At 42.9% G+C, this 16,183-nt stretch overlaps 1 protein-coding gene across 2 annotated transcripts in view; it reads left to right on the forward strand.

Annotated features, from left to right (window-relative positions):
* Nucleotides 1-582: 582 nt before the first annotated feature.
* DAAM2 (dishevelled associated activator of morphogenesis 2) overlaps nucleotides 583-16,183 on the forward strand; it is a 246,236-nt gene continuing 230,635 nt past the window's right edge. For both annotated transcript variants that reach the window (XM_048843468.2, XM_048843471.2), the window contains exon 1: nucleotides 583-707. The gene's annotated coding sequence lies outside the window, so the exon portion shown is untranslated. The remainder of the gene's footprint in view (nucleotides 708-16,183) is intronic.

Raw genomic sequence — 16,183 nt, forward strand, 5'->3', positions numbered from 1 at the left:
GCAGACAGTTGGAAGGGGTTGTGGGAAAGGCAAAAGGAACAGACTGGGAGAAGCTTGGGAAGGACTGATTCATTCATCCCTAACTGAAGTCCTGTCACAGGCATGAAGCAGCAGAGGGATAGTCCAGTGGCATAGGGTGTGGTATGCTAAAGAAGCCCTCTTTGCCAAACGCAACAGGCCCAATATGAATAGCATCTGTGGATTGCACACTGCAATTGAGACACCCTCAGAAAAAACGCTATTGCAAATGGGGCCCGGTATGGAAGATTTTTGCCTCCTGGACCTAGATGTATTTACAGAAGGCAGAAAGGAGCAAGAGTTTTCTTTTGCCAGATTCTAAAACAGTTGCCTTCATTGTCTGCCTCCTACTGTTCCACCGCCCCCCCCCGCATATATACCCCTCCCAGACTCCCACCCTCCCCTTTGGGAGGTTTTCCATCTAAGTGTGAAAACTAGAAATCCCAAAGAACTGCAATCCAACCTCTACCTAGGGAAACTTTAAACCATTCATGCCATAAATATCTCTTAGAGGCTGCCTGACGTCAGAGGCTTCGGAGTGGGAGGCTGGTCTGAAAGTGAAAACAGCAGCAGTTCCAATCCGAGTACAGTACTGTGCAGGGAGCTACAGGAGAAGGACAAGCACTGCTCTGTGTGGATTATAGGACTGCAGAAAGGGGGGAACTGCGCAGAGACATGGGGACTACAATGTAAGTGCGGCTGCTGCAGCACCTCTCTCATTTCTTTATGAAAAAAGCTCAGGCAAGCCCTGCTTTCCTTTCTTTTCTAAAACAATCTGGAGACAGCTTGAGAGCTCAGATGATTCAGGTTTGGGTGTTTGTTTCTCTCAAGTGTACACACAGGGGCTGACAGAGCTTTCACGATGCGTGTGTGTGTGTGTTCATGTGAGAGAGAGATTTTTGGAAAGCTACCAAATGAATAGGGGATTGAAATGTTCTGGTAGCAGGACAGTTAAACCCCAAATAAACCCCAGGCAAGATACAACTTTCTTCAACTTTTTCAACATCGTGTAATTTATTTTTAACCCTTTCATTCCTAACACTCAGCAGTGAGAGATTCCTCTTTCAGTGTCAGAAGCAAAGCAGTTTCCGGGCTCTGTGACAGTGGACGGAGTAGTTCTGTCCAATCCTGTTTGTCAGGCTTCTTAGGGGAGCAGATACTTAAATGCTTATTAGATAATACTTATTAAATCCTGAATACCAAGCACCTCAGTGCTGTATAACCTTGTGCCATTGGCTCTCTGGGGGAGCTTGGTAATTATATAGAAGAAGGAATTGAGAACTCTCAAGTCAGAAAACTAACTGTACCCTTTTCTGGAGCATCCCTGAGGAAGGCAGCTACTGCAGCAAGGAAAGACTCACAGTAGAAAGGAGGGGAGCAGGTGTGTCCCCAGGGATAACAAATTAAGGGATTGACAGCATAGACCAGCATTCTGATCCCAATGAAAACAGGTTTTTTTCTACCTTTATAACCCAAAGGATTCTCAAGCAATTTGTGAAGCCCTCTCTGTTAAAAAAAAAAGGCATATTCGCTGTAGGACAAAGATTTTATGTACTTATTTTTTATGAAAATTGAATAACACGCTGTACTCAATGTTAGTGCAATTAAATTAGCCACCTCTGTTCATACACAGATTCACTTGCACAATTCTCCATCTGCAGCATGAAATAGCTGTTCTGAACAGACCTGGACGTTGCTGACTCCAGACTGAGTTGTTCAATGAGATCTCCTCTGCTTAGATTCTGTTTTCTTTCTAACCAGAGGTTTGAAGTGAATAAAGATTTAGATTTCCTTACCCGGACAGACAGGAGAGTTTGGTACATGTTTGGTGACACTGACCTCATTAACATGAGATTTGAAAAAGACAGACTCCTTTACAACTGAGGGGGAGTTTGGTCAGTGCAGGTGTTGTAAGAAAAGGCAATGCTGTTTAATGAGTTGGGATGAGCAGCAGAATTGGTGTGATTTGTACCATGTCAGTGATGTCAGAAATTGGCTTCACCAAAGAAAGCAACCACAAAAAAGTCTGTTTCAAGTCAGTACTAACTGGGCTGCTGTTTCTGTAATGCAATAAGTCTACAAATACGTTTCCTCTTGTGAGTGGGTGGCGGGGGGATAGAATTGGATGAGGAGAAGCGAAATAAAATATCTTTTGGCTCTTTTAAGCTAAATCAGGTACATCCAAGTTTCTGTACGTAGAGTAGCTGCAGGAGTCTCCCTCTGTGCTTGAGTGGGTGGTGTAATGCCTACACCAGCTAATGAAATGGGGCACTGTTTCAATGGACAGATGTTCAAGGGCTAATCCAACAGAGCTATGCCATGCCATGCAATACAAGCTTGCCTGAGCTGAAGGAAATTAAATTAAATTAAGTTAAAAAGAACATGATTGTGTGTGTGCTGAGGGCCAAATCCTGCTGTCATTTACCCTGGTGTAAATCTGGAGTTAAATCAAGTGACTTCTAAGGTATTAGCTCTGGGTTTATGCTGGCGTAGCGCAGCAGCATTCAACCTTCCCTATTTATTTTTCATTGGGTTTTATTTCCAGTAACTAGGCAGCTGCTTTTCCAAGAAGCATTTCTTCACAACAGCCTAATTGCACTGGCTGGCTGGCAACATGAAGAAAAACCAGTTAAAAAGGGTTTTACAAGTTGTTAGGAGCTGAAAATGTTTTCTCCAGTAAACGCTGACATAATTAACGAGGGTAACAATGACTAGACAGACAATTTCAGGTGGCTCAGCAGTGACTCAGGCTGGCATACTGGGCTGCTGGAGCTGGAGCTGGCAGGGGATAGAGGAGAAAACTTCACATTCAGGAGCTAGTGAGGAAGAGCTGATCATGTCTCTCTTCTTTCCATACACCCCCACCTGAGCAGCTGGCCAGTGAGCAACTCTCCCTGTAGAGGTTTGAAAGCTTGGAAGAGGCTAGAGGGAAAAGAGATCTTCCATAATGGTCCCCAGGAGGCAGTGCTACACGTACAGCTGCTGGGGGGGAAATGGGAAGGGGAGCCACTGACAGGATAGGAGACAAGTATGGTGCCCCAGAACGAGTGGGTGAGCTGTATATAAATGTGATCCCCAATATGGACCAGATTACTTCAACAGAGAGAGCCTGCACTTGGTTGCTTCATTAATAGGTTAGTGCCATAAAAGGGAGAGAGAATTTTGGAAGGCCGTAGAAAGCAAATGCTGTATTAAAAGGACGGTGTTGGTTTCCTTGTTGGGTTCTGGCTTCAGGGTGCAGCAGGATAATTTCTCAATAAAATCTTCATGCCAATCATTGTGTGACCCTGAAGGTTTAAAATATCTTCATTGTGCGTTGTAAATCCAATCATGTGATCTTACAAAGCTGAGTCAGCAGTTTAACCTTTTAACATCTTGTTTCTCTGTAATGTTTTGCTTGCTGGTGCTATACTTGCAGTTTACCTTAGCTGCGTTTTCTGTATCTCTAGGATATGATCCTGCTTTCATTGAAATCAGTGGAAAATCTTTCCAGCAAGACTGGGCCTGTTGTCAAGGAACACTGACTGTAAACTTTCTAATCCACTCTTTTTCTTCAGGCAGAGACTGAGATCCTGCTAGAGTTGAGCAGTCTCATGTAGTCATCCTCCAGATGGAGCATTTCTGTTTCTGATCCTTCTCCCACAGCAATTGGAAGATTCCCCTGGGCTTTTGTGGAATCTTAAGAGCATATCAAGCCATTTTAGGGCAGCCACATGTCCTAATTGTTGAGAAATGGGAGGACCCCATTTCCTGACACTAAGGGTAAAGCTGTGTGGGAGATTTGGCTTTCAGCTCTTTAATTAATGCGAATTTTCAAACTCAGGCCAGTCCTATGGAGATCTGACCCACCAAGGCAAAAGCAGCATGTTCCTAAACCAAACAAAAACTGACTGCTCTGTTTTTAATCAAATGAAACATATGTTTGTTTTCATGTTTTTTATCCAATTACAAATGGACAGAGGTATCTCTTTAGGCTTTTTCCTCTCTCCACTCTCCTTCCCCAAAATGTGGCTCCTTTGATGTGTTGCCATTCCAGTAGGTTGGTCATGGTAATACGCATTGTAATAACATGTATTGGATCTGATTCTTTTTTCATATACATCAGTTTTATACCACTGTAACTCTATTGACTTCAATAGAATCACTCCTGATTTACACTTGTGTAAGTGATATCAAGACCAGGGTTGTTAACCTCTAAGTGCTATACGGACATTAACTGTGTTTCAAAATGCTCCTGAAAGCTCAGTAGGTTAATACGATTGGGCCAGAACCTTAGCTGATGTAAACTGGCATAGCAGCAACTGAGTTCCAGTTTACACCAACTGAGTGTAAATTGGCCCATTGTCTCCAGCTGAAAAAATCATAGAATCATAGAATCATAGAATATCAGGGTTGGAAGGGACCTCAGAAGGTCATCTAGTCCAACCCCCTGCTCGAAGCAGGACCAATTCCCAGTTAAATCATCCCAGCCAGGGCTTTGTCAAGCCTGACCTTAAAAACCTCTAAGGAAGGAGATTCTACCACCTCCCTAGGTAACGCATTCCAGTGTTTCACCACCCTCTTAGTGAAAAAGTTTTTCCTAATATCCAATCTAAACTTCCCCCACTGCAACTTGATAAATGGGTGAACTGAGGCACAGACCTGCTCACCTTTACACCCAGTGAAAATCTTTAGTAACCCCAGAGACTTCAATGAACTTACTTCACATTTCTATTGTAAAGTTCAAATAGCAGCAGAATTTGGCCCAGAGAAATTGAGGACCACATTCTGGGTCTCTTTATTTTTGGGCCCCAGTTTAAGACACTTAGACACACAAACTGCGACACCCAAAATTGCAAGTTACTTTTGTACATGCTGGCATAAGTGACAATGCCAAACCTACAAAGTGAGTTTTAGACTGGTGTAACCCCACTGAAGTCAATGGAATTACTCCTGATTTACAGCAATGTAAGTAATAGAAGAATTGGGTCCAGTGAGTCAGTGTCCAAGCTTAGAGAAATCTCGAGAGCTTTTGGATGTCAGTTCTCCTCTCACATATTGATCTCTTGAATGGTCATGTAATAGCTTCTCACAATGGTTTTTCTGGTAGAATTTGTAACTCCCATGTAGTGTTTGCTTTGTGGTCCATGTCAGAGTCCCTCTAATATGCAAAGTGTCTGTCACCTTGGTATCTAATCACTGAGGTCCTGGCATGTCTGGTGATCTCTGCTGTGTCAGATATTGCCTTCTGGTCTCATGAGTTTTGGAGTGTTGGAGGGAGGTGGGGCAGTGCATCTGACCCAGAGAAATCCAGAAGTTTGTGGGTTTTGAATAGAGAAGCTACTCAGAGCTGTACAGAGAGAAAGCGAGACTTGAGACCCTTTTGATAGGTTGCAGTCAAAGGTAGGGGTTTCCCTGGAGTCACAGAAAGGGGAATGGAGAGACTTGTTTAAGGTAGGAAGAGGGAATCAGGTCTGGGGTCAGGTAAGGAACAATGGATATGACTTGACTGGAAGGAGTAGAGAGGGAGAAAGAGAGGTAACCTCAAGAGGCTGGGAAAAGCTTTAGATAAACTTTCCAGGGCCCATCACACATTGCCACCAAAATGGAATGAACTCCTTCCCTAAATAGCAAAAGCTTGCTTACTTGCTGGCCTCAAAGCAATAATCTCTAAAGTCGACATTTCTTGTCACAAGCTTTGAAGTTCACATTTGTTTTTGTTCAAGAAGAATTTTTCTCTTAGCTGTGTCCCAAGATGACTCAAATGCTGGCGAAACATGTTCCTGCCCAGTTCAGCTTTTATTTGAACTGAGTGTCAAGCTGAGCTTTGAGCCCCAGAAGCTCTTGTCAATTCTCTGTCCTTGGTGGATTTTTTAAAAAGTTGACTGTAAACAAAGGAGTGTTTTTAGCGTGTGTTTCTGTTGATTCATGACAGCTAACAAACCTAGATTTTTTTCGTTGTTTGTTTGAAGGGGGAGAAAAAAGCTTTTAGCTGTTTGATGACTGAATTTATGAGCTATGAAGTCCTGACAGGTTAAAACTTACACAGAGACTTGTGGGAAAATGTCCAGCCTCTTTGAGTCAAGCTACACAGGTACCATTTAATTTTTAAGACTGGGACTGAAGATGTGTTTCCAGGAAACCTGGAAGAAAAGACCTAGCTTTTGGCAAATACAGCAAAGCAAGTTGGTTGTTCATCATCAATATATGGGTACCAGTGTCCCCAAAATGAACCATTAGAGCGGACAAAGAAACGCTAGAAGAAATAAGTCATTTTCACTATCTAGGGATTGAGCTGTGCAATATTGGTGACACCCTGCTAGATGTCAAGCAACAAATATCAAGAGCAGCAAACTACTTTCATAAACTTGTCAAGAATAGAAAAAGGAGCATCTTGGGCACTGACACAAAAATACAATTTTTTTAACACTGCCATCATATCTGTTCTCTTGTATGAAGCAGAGTCACGAAGTCTGCAACATAAATTGATAAGCAGATCAACTCACTCCAAAATAAATGCCCGCAGAAGATCTTCAAAGTCCATTGAAAGGGTTTCTTGCAACATTAGAAATTCTAAGTAGAACAAACCAGTCTAAAGCATCAGATATGGTGAGAATACGACGATGGACATATTTAGGACACACTTTAAGGATACCACCAACACAACTTCCACAGTGAGGGATAATTTGGACACCACCTGGAAAGAGAAAAAGAGGGCAACCTAGAAAAACGTTATGCAGAACAAAACGGAAAGAAGCCAGATCTATTAACACGACACTCAGAAGCCTGAGCAGACCAACTTGACTGAAATAAATGGCAGAAACTTATGGCTTCCTGCGGTTGAGGGAGGATAAAGAAAGAAGATATAGTTTAGAGAACTATATTTTTCAAGTTACTTTAAGTAGGGAGTAGCGAGGTGTGTTTTGGTTGCCAAAGTTATGAACAACCGAAATAGGAGATTATAATGGAAACTTCCTGGCAGTACTGTTCTTAGCCTACCAGCTGGCAGATACACATTATGACTAACTATGGCATAGATCCACCAAAATCACACATTCCCCCCAAGAAAACAAATCATCCCCCCATCTAGCTCCCTTCACTGGGATTCCATGTTCATCACTTTCAATGCATGTTACCTTCCATTCTTCTTCCCGTACTGATTTTTGATCTTTCCTCTCTGCTCCCCCTAGATAGATTCTTGTCTACACTAGGAAACTGGTCCATTGTTGACAATGATTGTCAGTAATGGATCTGCCCCAATTGGCTGAGATTGGTTTATTTGCTAGAGTAAACAGGACAAAACAATTGTTGACACCTCCATAGAGAGGGTGATTTAAGATTTAGTTCCGCTGATGAACATTCTCAGCAACAGGCAGTATGTTAGTGCAAATGGGGTCTTGATTTCTCACTGACTCACTGCTGGCCATGTTGTCTGGATGCCTAGGATATGAGTACCCTGCTTTAATCCACCTCAGCAGAATCCTGACCCCCTCCATGCAGGAGACTCCTTTGTTGTCTGCACATCAGATTAAAGAAAACAACATCTTAACCAAACATAAGGAGACTTTAGTCCTTTGCTACTTTCAAAGCCACGTATACAGCGGGAGCCAATTAAACTGTGATGCCAGCAGCTGAATGCATGGTGAGACATTCAGTTGTGGTTCTTGCCTATTTTCTGATCTGTCAGCCTCCTTTGACACTATTATACAGGGCGGAAGTTATAACAACATCAGGGCCCTGCCAATACAGACTGTTCTCCAGCTGTGTCCTACTGAGATATGAACATGTCCTCATTGCTTCTTTCCATATTTTTACTGCCCTGCAGGTCAGATGTCCCGATGAGTGAATCCCTGTGGCTCTGGTGCAGAGGTCCTGAACTATGTTGCTGGTGACAGAAGTTCAAAGCTTGACCTTAACCTTTCATCATCAGCAGGAGTCAGGCAGTTAGCCTATGTGAGTGTAGCAGAGTCTGTAGCACTCAGCATTGTTAAGCTTTGGGGAGAAGAGCAGATGCACCCTCTGAGTAGGTGAAATTTTTCTTAGGGAACCCATGAATAATTTTCCAGCTGTGCCTGGGCCTATCTAGAATAGCTTTATGTACTTTCTGAGAGACACGTGTTCAGGTCTAAATGTCCAACTGCCCTGCATGACACATTTTTTGCTTTAAACGGAGGCAAAATTTTATAAGGAACAATTCACTTCACCATCTCCTGTATTAATCACAAAGACAATGTTAATACTCACACCCAATGGGCCATCTCCAGAGGCCCTTACTTTGATTTTACTCAGCCCTTATTCAGATCAAGCTTCTACTTGTCTGAGAAAGAACTAAATGAAAACTGGTATTATGAAATGTTATCGCTTCCACATAACATCCTTGCACCTTTCATAAAACGCACATGCGGAGAGTGTAGCACCTTGAGACTCGGAGCTAAGTTTTCAATCACTGGGCTCCATTTTTGCAGGTGCAAATGGCAGCAAAATAATTTTTGCTATATGTCAGGTCTTCTAGCCTTGGATTTGCAAGAACAATCAAGGATTTAGACAACTAAGTGACATTTGCTGCACCTGCAATTATTTTCATGTACAGAAATGGAGGCTCACACAAAGCTGGGCTGAAATATGGTCTCTAATGTCTATCCAGAATGTTATGGAGCAGGGACATGATAGTCCAGCTCTGTACAATGCACTGACTCAAAAAAAAGATGGTTAATTGCACTGGGGTAAGACTGTAAATGTTGTATCCTTGCCTGCTTCACCTGACAGCAGGAAGTTAACTTGCCCCCACTCCCTGTGGCTAGCCCCAGGTACTGATGGTGCATTAATCAAAGGGAAAGCATTCTAAGTACACTGCAGACTGCATTGGACATAAAGTCCAAGTGATTAGAGAGCTCCCAGTAGACCACAGTGACATGTGTGACCAAGGCAAATCAAAATAGAAACAGGTTGTGAAAAATCCTGTGTATCTCCTTTTGTTTCTCTTTCTTTTCACGCTTGGATGTTGCCCTGAACTTTGACCTAACTGGCCTATTGGGAAGTATGTCCCTGAGCTCTGATAAAACAACACCAGGAATAGTTGTTTCTGGGCACCTCAATACCAGGGCCAAGGGTGTTAGGAGGACTTCCAGATTCCTATGATGCAATTGGCCAATAGAATTCAACTACTATTGACTGACATATCAAGGGGCCTTGGGACTTTCTTTTCCACTTGAATCAGATAATGTACTTTTTTAGACAAAAAAATAAAAATAAACCTAAACCACAAACAAACTAGAATGGGTTTGGAAACTTAGAACCAGGTCCTGTGACGTGCTGTATCTCCTGAGGGAGGGTGAGTGCTCTCAACTTCCACTGAAGTCATGTTATCCTGAATCTTGACTTTGCTTCTGCTGAATGATCAGTGCAAAATCTACATTGCCATTAACTGCTGGTGTCCTTTAGTTAATAATGGACACTTCCATGAGGATTGGGTTCAGTGCTCCCAAACTGGTTCTGTGTCTTGTTAACAGATCAGCTCACACACCATGAATGTGGAAGCCATGTTCTCCAACTTTTATATTTAAACTGAATGACCCAAAGGACCATAAGCCTCGCTGAGTTTCTACATTTGTTGTACATAATCTGGCACAATTCGTACCACCCACTTCCAGGTTCAGGGTTCATAAGAAGCAACTCACAGCTCTGTAGTGCCTAGAAAAGTTTTTTAAACCCACTGAATGTCATACAGATACAATGCTAGATTGGGCTGGTAGTTCTGGGTCTTCAGGTAAGTAAGCTGAACACTGCTTCTGAACAGCATCCATGGGAACTTCAGGGTAACAGAGAATGCAGTACTGGTTCTAGTCAGCAGTACCAGGACTTGAGGAGTTTGTTCCACAGTCTGTGTGCAAGTTCCTTAAAAGAGAGGACTCGCTTTTAAATATTCATCACACAAGCATGCATTAGTCATTGCATTATTTTAGTGTCTGCATATCTGTTACTCCCAGTGATCTTTTGGCAGACTTTCCCCCATCCTCAGAGGTACACTCTCACCTCTCCTTAGTTTGGGTCATTTTCACCATGCCTATCCCAGAAGTTGTCGTTGTCGTGCTTGAGTTTTGTGACTGTAGGTGATGGCACCAGGGAGAAAAAGTAGCAGCTCAGGAGATGCTGCGATACTGAATTACTGGAGGAAAATTTTCAGGAAAGGGTTCTCCATAACCCTACTGGAGCACTGCTTCCACTTACCTTACCACTGCCTTCACCTTCCTAACCACAGCCACTTGTTCTGCCCATCCCTTCCTATCCAGCAGCTGATGGTGCTGCCCTTGTGGTGTGGGACTGGCCATCTAACCCAAGCCTAAGCAGAGCTCTGCCGCACTGACCTGCTGGGCCAGAACGGGCCTTTAAATTTCAAATGTTTGATATCTGTGGGGAGATTTCCCTATAGGCCCATTTCTTCAGGCTTCTCTGTTGTACGGTCTGTTCTACATGACAATAGGTTATCAACATTTTATGATTCTGGCTCTCTTGAACTGTACCAGGGAGCTGCAGAAGGTCTCCTGTGGGCAGACTGTGTCACAGGTCTAAAAGCAGCCTCTTTGCCTGCGTTGGCCTGGCTGGCTATGCTGAACCAAGCAACATCAATCATGGCGTATGCAACTGGACAAGACATTTGTAAACTCCAATATGGAAACTAATGAGCTGCAGGTGAGGGCTAGGCTGCTGCTGTAGCCAACTCCCAGTTGCTTGCTTATTAAATTCTATAAGCTAAGCAACGTGGTCAGTACTTGGATGGGAGACCTGTGATTAAAAACTCAGCATGAAGCAGAAAGTGGTGTTGATGATTTAGATGTCTACAGACATCTAAACTCTGAACCCTTTCCTGACAATTTCAAATAAGAGACTGAAATCTGCAGAAGAGGATGGTAGGAGGCATATTTGGAATTGAACCATCACGTCCTATGGTGTTTTTGAGTTCTAGTTGATGTCAGTGGGGACTGGATTGGGCCCCTAAGGTTTAATTTTCAGACACACAGAGCACCCATACCTCCAATTCACTTAAAATGGAGTTGTGGGCAGTACAGAGAGATTCAGTCACTTGCCTAAAGTCACGGAGATAGTCAAGATCAGAGCCAGAATGAGAATGCAGCAGTTCTTGGTTCCCATTGAATAAGCAATTACACATGAAAAACTGATACAACCTCCGGAGCTGTGCAAGAATCTTGTTTAACAGCAAGTCTTGAAGTAGGTCATTAGATTTTATTTTTTTAAATTGCTATATTTTTCATAACAATAGCAGCTACCATCATCTGTGCAGCAGGACTGGCTATCAGCTGAGTAGGAACATTTTTCTGTTAATAAGAGCTCTCCTCCCATCATACTGGCCATTTAATAAACACCAGGAAACTGTTTGAAAGTCCTAAGCAGTGGTTCAGCAGAGACCCAGCTGATCACTGAGTGTGGCTGTGAGGCTCTGCAGTACATCACACTTTTAAAATGCACTGCTTCTTGGTTGACTATGTTAGGGAAGTTATCTTGCGTGGCTTTTTGTATATGCATTAGACGGGGAGAGGATGCAGGAAACCCTGTCCCCTAATGGCAGCCATACTTTTGGCTAGGGCTGTGTGGAACACGGAATGGCCCTAGAGGTGGCATGTCAGGGGGAGCCACAGTCCCCTCACTCCCTGCACATTAGCAAGTGTTGGCAGGAGAATGCTGGGAGGCCCTGGCCAGACCTTTTTAAAGATGTAGCAATTCCCACTGCTCTCATTACTATCCTTCAGCAACCAGGAGGCACTATGCCTTGCAAAGACAATCACACAAGTCTGGAGTGTTTGGTTTGGGCCTCTCTGGATAACAAGTTCAACATGGTTCAGAGCTGGAGTGGGGACAGGACCAGAAAGGTGAGTTATACATCTTTTATATTTAGCTGAGTTTTCCGAACATTGAGGTCTGAGATGAGCTTCTGCCTAGCCTCCTGGCATTTGTCTGAGGCAGGTGTTATTATCTGTATTTTAGTGAAATGGAGTCAGAGACATGCATTGACTTGCCCCTGGCCATATGGAAATTCACAGATAGTCAGGTTTGCAACTTTGTTACTCAGGAGCACACAGATGAATGGTATGTACTGCACCTTTAAAAGGAGAAGATCCCCTCCCCTTACTTGCAGCCGATGCAGCTGCCCTTGTGTTGAGATGCAGCCTGCTGAAGAGGAGACACACACACTGTGCTCTCTCTCTTGCTCTTTCATTAAGATTTGTTCATGTTTTTATTCTCGTTTAATATAAAATAAAGGTCTTCATGATAACTGTAAATATATTCAATGTACTGTATGTATTTCATGATGACTGTAAAAATTATGCTCGTATATTAAAAAGTCTATTGGTTCTTGTAATTACTGATCCTCCAGTAGAAACCAGTACAGACCAGTAGAAACCGATAGAGACCAAATGAAGGGTTTCTAAAACATCTAACCAAAGGTTCCCTTGCTACACAGAGATGCGCAAAAATGAAAATGCTGGGATGATAAAGTTAATGCAACTTTTATGCCTTTCAAAAAGACGTTCAGTTCAGGTTCACTCTGGAGTTTTGACCAAAATTTCCTGTCTGTTCTTATTTTATCTGAATACCTTTGCCCATCCCTGTCTGTCAGCCATAACTGTTTGTGTCAACTTCCCCATGGTCCAGCACGGAGTGTGCAGGCCCTTTCCTTTAAAGCCCTCAGAATTTACATAACCCTGGAATTGTAGCAATGTGAAATGTGGCTCTGGTTACAATAACAAGGATTTAGGGAATGCAGAGAGAGATTGGAACTGCAAAGGCATAAAAGCAAAACAAAACAAAACCCCACATGCTGTTTTCATTTTCAGCAGCCACGTGAGAACTGTCCTCTGGTTTCTGGCTATAAATAAATTGCTGTCGTCACAGGAAGATGGAAAACAAAACAATTTGCAGTCCTCCCAAATTTTCATAAGGTTATAAAAAAAGGAAAGGTAAATGTTTCTTAATCAAAATATGTCTGTGCAGAGGAAGGTTTAATTAACACTCAAGGGGACTGGCATTTGCATCAAGTGAAGAAGTTTGACATTAATCCTCTCCGCCCCCTGCCTCCCTGCCAACCCTCCCAAGCAAATCACTTAGAGCTGACTGTGGATTTAAGACACAATGCCATAGTGGTGCTGCTGCTAAGGATGCAGAGGCCTACTGTCCCAGTAGCAGTTTAGGCAGGCACAATGCCTTTGAGAGCAGTGCCCGCTGCTAGCCCGTTACAAAGCACAGCCTACCTCTTCTGGCTGGTGCTCTGCTGGAGAGGTGGGACCTTGGTCCCACATTTGTCCCACCCCTTCTATCCCCTTTACAGAATCTAATGCCTCTGTCAGTACTAGACTACCCAGGAAAGCAAGGACCAGGATTGTGAGTGGCTCCTCTGCAGAGGCATGAGAATGAAGGGAAGGGTCTTTGGGCCCTCTCCCCAACCATGTGCATTTATGCAAAGCCAGGCACAATCTTGCCCTTACGTTTTTCAGGGACAGATTCAACCATAGGCTGAATGGGAGACCAATTGAAGTGTTAGCAGATATGCACTGACTTGGGCTGTGGAGTTTAGCTGCAGTAAGAAGCTGCCCAAATAGAAGAGCTCTCTCCTCTGAAAACCCATCTGTTGGGTGTGGGAAGTGGGATAAAGCATAGCTAGACCTAGAACACCCTTGCTCACCAGAAATTGATCCCAACAGTGAAGGCTGCAAGAAGAGGCTTCCCAGAAGACTTTGTATAACAAGAACCCATTCAAGGATCACAGGCTTTAGGAAGGGGCTGGATTACCAAGAGGCAAGTCCTCCATCATAGCAAAGGGGCAGGGAATAGAAATGTGGCTGACTTGGGATGAGGCAGGTTAAGAGATGGGGAATCAACTTAATGTCTTGAACAGTGGAACAAAAATATTCTTTATATACTGTACTTATGGCCAGTGCACTGTACCGGAAACTAGTACTATTAGGAAGAGGCAAGCCAAAGAGATAGCCTTTGAATTCAGATCTGGATTAGGTACGGACAAGGGATCAGGCTCCATGGCAATGACATAGGGATGGGTTGGATCTGGGAATTTCAGTAAAGGAGCAGGATAGGAGGAAGGTCAAATATGAAGCTCTGACTTTGGTGTCTCTACTGTTAATGGACCTTCCTGTACCTTCCTCCTCATCAACACTTGGCTAAAAAGTTGTCAGTACCTTCTCTTTATAACATGAATGGGTGCTGTGGCAATTACTGTGCTGTCACAAATAAAGGATTCTGACTGCAATTCAAGAATACAAAACAAAACAAATGAACTTTTATGAAACAAGGTTACTGTTTTCATGCAAATGTCCCCAATAATGAAGAAAATCTGAAGAAGAGAAATACAGAGAGTATTGTATAATGTACAATTTACACTTATACAAAGCACATTCTACCCAAAAATCTCAAAGTGTATTACAGTGTATTAGCCCCATTTTACCTATGAGGAAACCAGAGCAAGAGAGAATTAGGGGTATATTTTTAGAAGAGTTGAGGCCAAGTGTCCTTGTTTTTGAGGCAGAGGGACAATTTGAACCCACATTTTGCGACCACAAAATTAATTGTGACCACAAATGTGATTATTTTCACCACTAACTACCCAGTTCCCTTGCAGCTTGATAGCTGGGGGTACAAGTACTCTGATTTGCATTCACAATTTAGCTGTGGATATAAAAATGCTGGCACACATTTTGCAGGTGCAAATTACTCTTGCCCTTCTGAAAAGTTACCCCTGTGTGATTAGCCCAAGGTCATGCATAGAGTCACTGGCAGAACTGGGTACAGAACCTCTGTAGTGTGTTTCCACACCCTTCCTCTAATACTAGATCATACCTCCTCCCACAGAGGTTTGGTTCTAAATGAAATGTCTCAATAACGAGTGAGTGTCTCTTTAGAAAAGGTAGTGTAGTCTATGCAGTCAGCTAGATTCAGCAATAGAAATACTAATGGATATTGCTCTAGTTGAAAATCTAAAAAGAGGATTTTAACTCTCTCTATTAAAATAGGGAATGTGTTTTTATACCAATGAGACAGAGAGTGAGTAGATGAATGCAGGTGTAAGGCTCCATAAAGTTTTTACTTCAATGTGTTTGGGGTGACCACATTACTCATAAGTGGTTAGATCATGAGTGGGTTATGCAGGTCATCCCAAATAAATACCAATAAAATGCTTTCACTCCCCTCACATTGTGAAGGATCTTATTTATACCATTTTTTTCTTGGCTGTCCCTCCCCCCCCGACCCCTCTTTGAAGTACATTAGCTACTATGGGAACAATGTTACTAGTCAAGACAGGGATTAGTTTCAATACCAAGTGGAGTATAAAGCCAGTCGATATAATAGTTTGAAATCTGTAGTGTGACCCATAGGACTTTACATGATGATTATTTTGACCACATATGTGGTTTTAATAAATACAAGTGAATTGGATAACTCAGGCACTCAGGCTGGATCCAGAAACGTATTTAGGTACCCGTCCCCCAGACTTAAACATCTAAGCCCCAGTTTTAGGCACTACCACAATACACAGTGACAAAATCTGCATTTTGTGTCTCTGCTGTCCTTTTCTTTGCCCTTTTGTGTGTCACAAAGTGAGCTGAGCCTTTAAGCGAGTGTTGGGTTCAACCTCAATTATGACTAGTTTACCTCTCAGTCCAGGTGTCATGTGATGGAAGTACATGACTAGGAATCAAGCCTGTTGGGGAATATAAGGGCAGCCTGAATTCAGTTGGTGAGGCTCAGGGTTTTAAGGGTGTTTAATGCTTATTGAAATTAATAGCAGTTGGGAGCCTACATACCTTTGAGGATCTGGGCCCACGAGTGTGTTGGGGAGAGTGTGATGTTATTGACAGGAACTGTGACCATATAGATCATTGTTGCACCTGGTCTTGTATGGAGGAGGCCAAGTCGGGTGTCGATGGAAAGGTTGTAGTTCGCTGGTTATGGTTATGCTGTCTGTATGTGTGTATCATTTTTGTATTTGAAGTTATTAATATTGGCTATGTACTTGTTTGTTTTTAAGTAGCCCCAGTGAAGCATTTGGTCAGCTACTTGAGAAAAGACTATTCTCAGTAAGTGCCCAATCAAGAAACACTTAAGCTGACAATGAACTTTGAGAGACACCAATCCACATCTGAGCTTTCCTGGGAACGTT

The sequence above is a fragment of the Caretta caretta genome, chromosome 3, assembly GCF_965140235.1.
Source record: "Caretta caretta isolate rCarCar2 chromosome 3, rCarCar1.hap1, whole genome shotgun sequence".
Classification (NCBI taxonomy): Eukaryota; Metazoa; Chordata; order Testudines; family Cheloniidae; genus Caretta; species Caretta caretta.